The 8,923-nt window shown below is 46.1% G+C and overlaps 1 protein-coding gene across 3 annotated transcripts in view; it reads right to left on the bottom strand.

The window, feature by feature from the left end:
- Nucleotides 1-8,535, bottom strand: part of LOC146862268 (TRAF-interacting protein with FHA domain-containing protein A-like) — a 198,625-nt gene extending 190,090 nt beyond the window's left edge. For 2 of the 3 annotated variants that reach the window (XM_085641429.1, XM_085641427.1), the window contains exon 1: nt 8,406-8,535. The gene's annotated coding sequence lies outside the window, so the exon portion shown is untranslated. The remainder of the gene's footprint in view (nt 1-8,405) is intronic. The other variant, XR_014978111.1, reaches the window with a different exon arrangement.
- Between the last annotated feature and the right edge of the window lie 388 nt (nt 8,536-8,923).

Below are 8,923 nucleotides of genomic sequence, written 5' to 3' on the forward strand. Positions count from 1 at the left end.
AGCTCCACCTGGGAGGATCACCTGATGCACCTGAAGAAGGAACTTGAGGCTCTGCAAAAGGCAGGCCTCACTATCAAGGCTACTAAGTGCCAGATAGGGCAGAGTAGGGTTGTGCACTTGGGCCACCTTGTAGGTGGAGGCCAAGTTCAACCACTGGCGAGTAAGATACAATCCATCAAGGACTGGTCTCCTCCCACCACCCAGACTCAAGTCTGAGCTTTCTTGGGCTTGACTGGGTACTACAGGAAGTTTGTTAAGAACTATGGATCCATTGTGACTCCTCTTAATGATCTGACATCCAAAAAGATGCCCAAAAAGGTTCAGTGGACAGTAAGCTGTCAAAAGGCATTTGATGACCTGAAGAAGGCCATGTGCTCTGCACCTATCCTGAAAAGTCCTGACTACTCCAAAGAGTTTATTGTCCAAACAGATGCTTCTGAGTTGGGTGTGGGAGCTGTGCAGTCACAACTTAATGTAGATGGTCAAGACCAACCCATTGCTTTTATTAGCAGAAGGTTGACCCCCACAGAGAAGAATTGGTCAGCTATTGAGAGGGAGGCCTTTGCTGTGGTGTGGGCCCTGAAGAAGCTGAGGCCATACTTGTTTGGCACTCACTTCAAGATTCAGACCGACCATAAGCCCCTCTTGTGGCTAAATCAGATGAAGGGTGAAAACCCCAAACTGCTTAGGTGGTCCATTTCCCTACAGGGGATGGACTTTACAGTGGAGCACCGGCCAGGTACAGACCATGGGAATGCAGATGGTCTCTCCAGGTACTTCCACTTAGGACATGAAGACGAGACTGGTCAAGGCTAGTTTAATGTCCCTGCGTTTGGGGGGGGGGGGGTTGTGTAGGAGAGTAGGGTCTGCTATCCTATGGTCACCCCAAATTTTTGCTTTTTGCTTCACTGGTTTTTGACATATTGAGGCTGTGGGCCTGCTAATCAGACCCCCAGCCTGCTGTTCTCTCTACTAAATTGACACTATGCACTTTGGGTGCATAACCAATTGGAACCGGATCACCCTGTGAGCCCCTGTACCAGTGTACACTAGGTACTCAGGGCATTGGTGTATCTAAGGCCTACCAGGGGCTGAAGCATGTATTGTGCCACCCCTGGCCTGGCCCAACAATTTGACACAACTGGCTGATCACTCAGCTGGGGTAAGTTGGTGTAACCACCTCTTACTTAGGTGTAGTATACCTATACCTAACCTTAAATGGGACACATGTTAACCTATAAGTCACTCCTATGGCAGGCCTTAACAATCCTGAAGGCAGAGTGCTTGGTTTCATGTGAGATGGTGCTCTGGCATGAGCTGAGCCTGTCTGCAGTGGTCGGAACGACTTCCTTCTACCGTTTCCAGATATCGCCATACCATATACTCTTAAGTGCATTATGAACCTCGCGGTTAAATGCTATCTTTGGTTTGGCTTTATCAAAACATGTCGAGTAAGGCGTCATACGAATTGGAATACTAACCCCTCGCCAATTCTGGCGACGGGGTTAGCATTCCACCCTTCTAGAGGGACACGACATGTACAGATCCTGAAACCCGGGTAAAATCCGACATAGCCTCAGCTCCACAAAATGGACGCTGCCACCACCGACACAAGTCTGCCCTCCTGCTGCTGGGAGTCCTTCCAGCTTGGGAGACGTGGACAAAGGGTTTCCTGCCAGGGGAGGTGCGGGCACCACCCCAGACAGGAGTTTGTGTATTGGTCAGGTAGGGCTTGAATAGAATCAGACATGCCTGAGGCTCACAAGGAGCCTCTGTGCATATGCCAGTTCAAACCGGTCCTGGGGCACACCAGCCCCAGACTTGGGACGAGCTGGACAAAGGATTGGGGGTGTAACCACCCCCCTTCCTGGTCCCACCCTTAGGGAGGGACCTAGCAGGTAGTCCGGCCCCTAGAATCCGCTTAAAGGTAGGAGCTGTGTCCTAAGACTTCAGACATCCTGGGATAAACTTGAAACTAAGAAGAAGACGGGAACTTCGACGTTCTGCTGCACAGAAGACTGAAGGAAATCTCCCCTATGGTCAGGGAGTGACCATCTTGCTAACGCAAGCACCATCCAGCAAATCGATGTCTGCTTTGCCGCCGCATCCCGCCAGAGCCCGAGCCCAGAGACCGACAAGAACTGGACCTCCAGACCTCTCACCGCCCGATCCACAGTCCCTGCAAAGAAGGAACCCGTGGAGGCACCGAGACACGTGGAGCCAGTCATCTTGGAAGACACTCGACAAGCTGCAAGCGCGACAACAGAGGCTCCCTCCAAGTTGTGCTTTGGGTCCTGAGAAGCCCAACATCCGAGTAGTATCTGCACCAAAGGTGAGCCCTCCAGCATCTCCACGATCTGCGTGGGGCCCCTCTGCACTTTGCAACTCAACGCACCTGCCCGGTCCCTGGCCCGTTGGCTAGTGGCCATCTTTGCGAACCTTTTTGAAAACTACGACACTGGTCTGGTTGCTCCAGACTGGCCCCTGCTTCCCTCCAAAGGAGCAGCCCCTCTGACCTTGCTGGTCAGAGCTAACAGCTTTCTTCGATTCCTGCGACTCCTGCTTTTGCCAAGGCTTGTTTGCTTCTTCTGAGTCGCCAACACCGCCGACAGCGAGAGCCTGCGTGGGACAGCTCGTGAACCGACTCCTGGACGTCGTCGACCTTCAGGGATCACGTGGCTGCAGAGACAAGCTACACCTCTACACCTCTTCACCTATTTGCACCCGACATCCCCTGGTACCTACCTGGTGCCACGCCGGTCACTGGCTAGTGACTGTGAACACTGTCCCCTCTGCTTACAGGTCTTCTACACTTCCGATCCATCCTTGGATCCACCGCATCTCTTCTGGACCGACCGCCTGCAGCATCTTTGTCGTCAGGCTCCATTGAACAGATAGACGAAACCCGACGCACTTCGAGACCTATGCACCCGCTTCCTGTGGGTGAGGTAAAGCTGGCACTCCGGTGCACAAGTGTAGAGTAACATCTCTAATGTCTAGGTTTGAAGTCTTGATTTCGTAGTCCAACCAGAAGACTCTTCTAGCAGTAACTTTTGAACTTTTACGCACCCATTGAAAACCTATGGGAGCCCGCGTGTAACTTTCCTCACCGCACACGCGACCCGTGGACCTCCTGGTCACTAACTAAAGTTAACTCCTTGTAGGCCCAGCGATTCTGGAGGCCCTAGGCCTTCTCCCTTTCCTGTTCGTGGTACTTATACCACTATTTTAGTATATGGTTTGAGCGGCCACCAGGGCCTATCCATATAAAGTGCAACTTCTGTATACTGTGATACTTTCTTGTTTAACGATTTGTGCTCCTGTGCTCATAAAGAGTCTAGGGGATACTTTGAGTAATAAATACATATATATTTTGAATATATATCTGTGTGTTGTCCTTTCATTGGTATAAGGGGGGTTACATATGGTAAAACAGCTTGCTTTACATGCCTAAACGAGTTTAGCCTCAAAGACTGCTTAGCCTACGCTACCACTAGGGCAGCTGGTCCGAAAAGGTTGACTTACAACCACACCATAAGGGTTGCTTGGCATGGTACAAGGTGGTCACTTTAATTAGTGAACATCATATACCAGGCCAACTTCTCACAACATGTAACTACTTTAAAGGCGTTCCATTCATCAGCATGCAAGTAATTAATGGACATGTATAGGGTGTGCTTGATCCCACCCCTTGGGAGCCCTCAGAGTCTTGCTGTTGTGCAAATAGAAAGCTAATCACCATGAAGTTCCTGGTTGGTGTTAGAAAGACCAGATCAGGCCGCCATCCGGGAGACACCTCCTTAGGAGACGCGTGTTCAATTTACAGGAAGCATGGCATATTAGCTTTACCAGCACATGAAGACACGCTTGTAGGAAGAAACTAGGATTTGCATTTTCACTGTAGGTTTTCAAACAGCTGCTTGTTGCCAGAACAAGTGTGTCAAACCATTATAAAGTGGCGATTTATAAAACAACCTTGATTACAGAGATGTCATGATGCTTTGAAGTGAAGAAGCAAGTATTAATGCCACTACGTGTAACTTTGCACAGCCATCAACTGATTTACATTTTCCATAAATTCAAGCTGGGGGCTGACAAACTGTAGAGTGCAAAAATGATTATGCAAAAGATTGGTGTTTTTGCCATGAATGGAGCAGCTTCTGCTCACACGATGAACAATGTGGCAACCCCCCTCCTGCCCCCGGCACACACACAGACCCTTATCTTCAAACCGGGTTTGAGTCTTGGCGGGACGACATACTGTGATTCTGGGCAAATCACTTAATCTCTCCGTACCTAAGAATGAATGTGTCTCTCTGTAATGCAACTGGCTTCTTATGTAAAGTGCTCTGATACCTTTAGGTCGAGTTTGCACTATATTAAAGCGTAAAATAGAAAATAAAAAAAGAGGAGACTGTGTTTAACCACAAACACTCATATGTAGTGCGAGGGCAAAGGTAAAGGATGTGTCGTAATGGCTGTAGCGGTTGTCTTTGAAGCTGGGGAACTGGGTTTGAGTCTCAGCGGGAGGCTCAACATACACAGCACCCCGTAGATGAATGAGTGCATTAAACAAACAAATAATGTGTTTGCAGTACAAAAGAAAAGATGTTTTCTGAAAAATTAAGTTGGTATGGAATGTAACAGAAGGGATGTCTTGCGAAAAAAAAACACACCTGTGCAAACAAATTAGATGCAGTGGACGAACAAGCTTGATTACTAGCTTCAGCTCACAAAAAGATGTGCAGTTGATAATCGAGCTGCATGACAAAGAAAAAAGTAGCTCGAGTACGGCGGAAGAAATCTGCAACGAGAAGAAGTACTTGGTCCATGATCCACAGAATGGGAAACACACGAAAACAAATGAAATCAAACAGAAACTAACAGGAAATAACACATCCAAACCAATAAAAAGCAAGACAAACAGAGTGGCAAGCAGCAAAGCAATGGGAAAGTTGGAGGGAGGTTGTAAACAACTCTGAAGAATCTTTTTTAATTACATAAGACATTACAGGCACAGCACAAGCGCTGTGCGCGCGAAACCTAAAAACGAGTCTAATATCAACTTAATGTGCGTGATTTCACCGTTATGCTTCATGATTGGCTTGTTCTGTTTGTTGTGAAAGGACAAACCCATACATTCTGTTGATGTTATAGAATATTGAGTCTAGATGTAAACGCTGAATACCTTCTAGTATAAAAAGCTTAAAGCAAACTGTCCTATCCATTGGATTATGTCATCAGTGATGTGATAAGTGATGTCATCAAAGATGGCATTTGCGATACCATGAGTGATGTAATATATGAGGTCAAAAGCAGTGCATAGTGAGATGCAGGTTATAGTTAGCTCATTAAACTGTAACTGGTGATTTTTAGCGTTTTCTTTTGGTTTTTAAACATTACTTTTTATCTTAAGACTTCACTATAACGTCACTTTAACCTTTGTTTTTTTCAGTAGATTTCTAGTTTTTTTTTATGTGGGCTAAATTCTTAATACGTTACCGAATTGTACCTTTACTTTACCTTTTGTTTTTTTCAGTGAAATTCAGATTTTTTTAAATGTAAAGTAAGATATTACCATACCTAACTATAACAACACTTTAATCTTTGCGTTTTTCAGTGAATTTCTGAGGAGTTTTGGTCATGTTCACCCAACCTCATCACTGAGCACAGCTTTTGGTGGCTGTCAGGGAACGGGGTGGCAGGGCGGGGGAGGGGGTGGAAAAAAAAAACATTTATCTCTTCAGCAGGCCGCATCTCTCCTCCGCTTCCCTGCCGATGTCCCAGAATGGAAGCAGGAACTAGAAGCACACAAAGGCTACCTCCCCTAAGCCAATCACAATGCTGCAATGCAGCGTTGTGATTGGTCTGAGCGCCTTGGTTCAGCACTCAGATGGGAAATGGGAGCCTGGGCATGTTCCTCACCAGGCTGTGTAATGCAGCCTGGTGGGGAACATGCAAAGTGCACATGATTGTTTGGCCAGCCCAAGACGGTCGGCCAAACAGTCATGCACACTTAAGAGTGTGCCCACCACTCCTCCTCCTCTGCCCCAGCCCCGTTTCAAACCAGCCACGCAGCTACCAAAAATAAAATAATAACAAAGTTATCATTTTCTTTTTCACTGCTTTGAAAGCAGTGAGGCGATGCTCCTCTGCCTTAGCGGAAGAGCCACCCCTGCTTTTGACTGTATGCAGCAGACGCTTGGATGCATGGCCTGGTCGCCAGACTCCCATGGGCGGCCAAACCCCTATTGCTGGCCAACCCCACATTTTCAAATTTTGTGGGTTTTTTAAATTCTTTTTTTCCCTGCACTGTAATACCGTATTGTGGGAAAGTGCAAGCTTAATTATTTAACCCTTTAACTCTAGCACAGTCCCTCTAGACCACATGGGAGGGCTGTGCGGTCCCACGAGAGTCCAGAGGGACCTCACAGTAGGCCTTGCTGGGTTCTGTGGAAGTATGACAAGTATCACTACACGACAAAAAAATATTTATCCTCAAGCACCAGGGGGTCAGTGTAACCCTAAGTGTTTTTCAAACATAGGACACGGGGACTGAGCCACCACAACCTGGAATGGCATTCATGACATTTCTCCTTTTAGTTTCGGCTAGTCAATCAAATACCTCTATCCAGCTGGACTGCTAATGTGTAAAAAAGTCCTCTCAATCAATTAGAATGTGCTATATATATATATATAAACATGTATAAAATATGGTATGTGGCCTCAGCATTTTCGTCTTTGGCCCAATGTGCTCCCCCATTTAAATTCACTTTTACAGAAGCCACTGAAATTGTCCCAATGTAATTTGCCAATACCAGGGCACATTCAGAAGTGCTCACAAATTGTATGTTTTCCCTTATGAGCAGCAACCTACAGGCGGTGGGGGGGTTTTGTTATTTTCACTTCTAGCTGGACCCAAAACAAAAGCCTGATTTAAAGGGCCAATCAACATAGTTTTGTAAGAGTACCATCCTGATTTGGAAGTACCTGAAGCCTAACACTTAATTGCCAATGCAATGGAGGGAAACAAAGACACAAACTTATTCTCACGTAACAACGACTTAAGAGAAACTATGACTTTGTTTAACCAGTGTATATAAGAGAAATGCAAGTTCAATAAGAATGTCAGATGTATTTGTTTGAGTAATTAAAGTAATAACTAAATAGCACTTATATGTGAATAGTGCATGGTTGGGAGAAACACAATTCAGGATTTAAACTATAAAGCAGTGGCTGGGTTTGACTGTCTTAATAAGACTTCATTACCATCAAAAGGAAGTTTTATTAGCAACATTAAAATGATTACAGAATGAGCTAAAAAATCTATATTTGTTTTAAGCCACACCTTGTGGTTGGCATGCAGCTCATTGATTCTGGTTCATAACTCTCTGTGCTTTTTTAGGATTGCAACTTGTGAACTGCAAGTAAATAAAGGATCTCTGGGTCAAAAAGCAGCAACCCACTCACCTATCTATAAAAAATACAAATCTGTGATCTGCGTGTTACAGGACATGCTTTGCAGCAGGCTACTGTCAGTCAAAACTGTGATTAGACAAAAACACAGATCTCTCTAGCAAGTGCATTAACCACCAGACTTACCTTACTGTTATTACCTTCCCTGATAATTGCTGGACGTAGAAAGTTATCTGCAGCAGGTGCCTTAACACTGTAAGATATTTTAAAATGCAACCTCTTTGTAACAAATTAAACCACAACAGATTTACAGTAATGTTTGTCCTTGCTGCCAATTTCTTTGCGGAAGCGTTTTTAAAAAAAATGTTATCAGTACACCATCAGACTCTGCTTGTCATGACTCCGCTGACCGGCTTCGGCTACCACACCGTGACCCCCGATTTATGGGTTCCTGGCGGCATATTATCAAGACAGGCGATAACATTATCGCCGATTTAGCGGCAGAAAACTGCAGCTAAAACGGCGATAATGGGCTTGATAATATGCTCTATGAAATTCCAATTGAAGCCCATGTTAGATGTCCTTCACATCTAACATGGGCTTCAATTGGAATTCCATAGAGCATATTATCAAGCCCATTATAGCCGTTTTAGCGGCGATAATTTTATTTGCCTGTCTTGATAATATGCCTCTTAGAGTCATTATTATTCAGTTCCAACACTGGATGCAACAGTGGCAGAATTTACAAATGAGAGTCTGCTGACAGCTGCGCTGTTTCAACAGCTGGGATATATACTCCTCGGGGCAGATTTATGAGCCCCTTGCGCCACTTTTGCGTCACTTTTCCCATGTTAAAAGTGACGCAAAACTGACGCAAGGGGCTCATAAATCTGCCCGAGGTGTTTAAGAAAGTTCCCTCTTTTTTTCTGTAAGGACTTGAAGATCCCTCAGAGGACTCTCGCCTGCTGGCAGCGGCGTGCACTTCTTACCTGCGCCCCTGTGACGTCGTGGGATTAATATATGGTTTGGTTTCTGCCTCCCCTCCTCTTCTTCAGCCTCCTGCCCTCTGCTGCTTGATCACTCACTTAGCTCTCCTCCAGCACTGCTGCGGAGTCAGTCATATATATTTATATGTTGTACAGTCATCTGTTTATAATGTAGGAATCTGAGCCCTCCCTTAGCCTCCCGCCCCGACACCCCATCTCAGTGTCCTCTTATCAGCGCTGTGACATCCCCCGCCCCTCCACCCACGCGCCTCGCCCTCCAGCCGTAAAATAGGATCAGTTTCTCCTTCTGTCAACTCCAAGTGCACGAAGAATCGTGCACAAACCCGCCAATGAACGCCTGTCTCGACCTGCGTATCCCGGGCTATGCACGTGACTCAGGACACATCTCAATGCAACCTTATTAGAGCAAAACACTTGGGTGTCAGTTAGGGGTAGGCAGGGGTAGCACCTTTACTATCCGTGCCCCTGCCATTCCTACCCCTGGCCCACGAGGTCGTAAA

The sequence above is a fragment of the Triturus cristatus genome, chromosome 2_2 (assembly GCF_964204655.1).
Source record: "Triturus cristatus chromosome 2_2, aTriCri1.1, whole genome shotgun sequence".
NCBI lineage: Eukaryota > Metazoa > Chordata > Amphibia > Caudata > Salamandridae > Triturus > Triturus cristatus.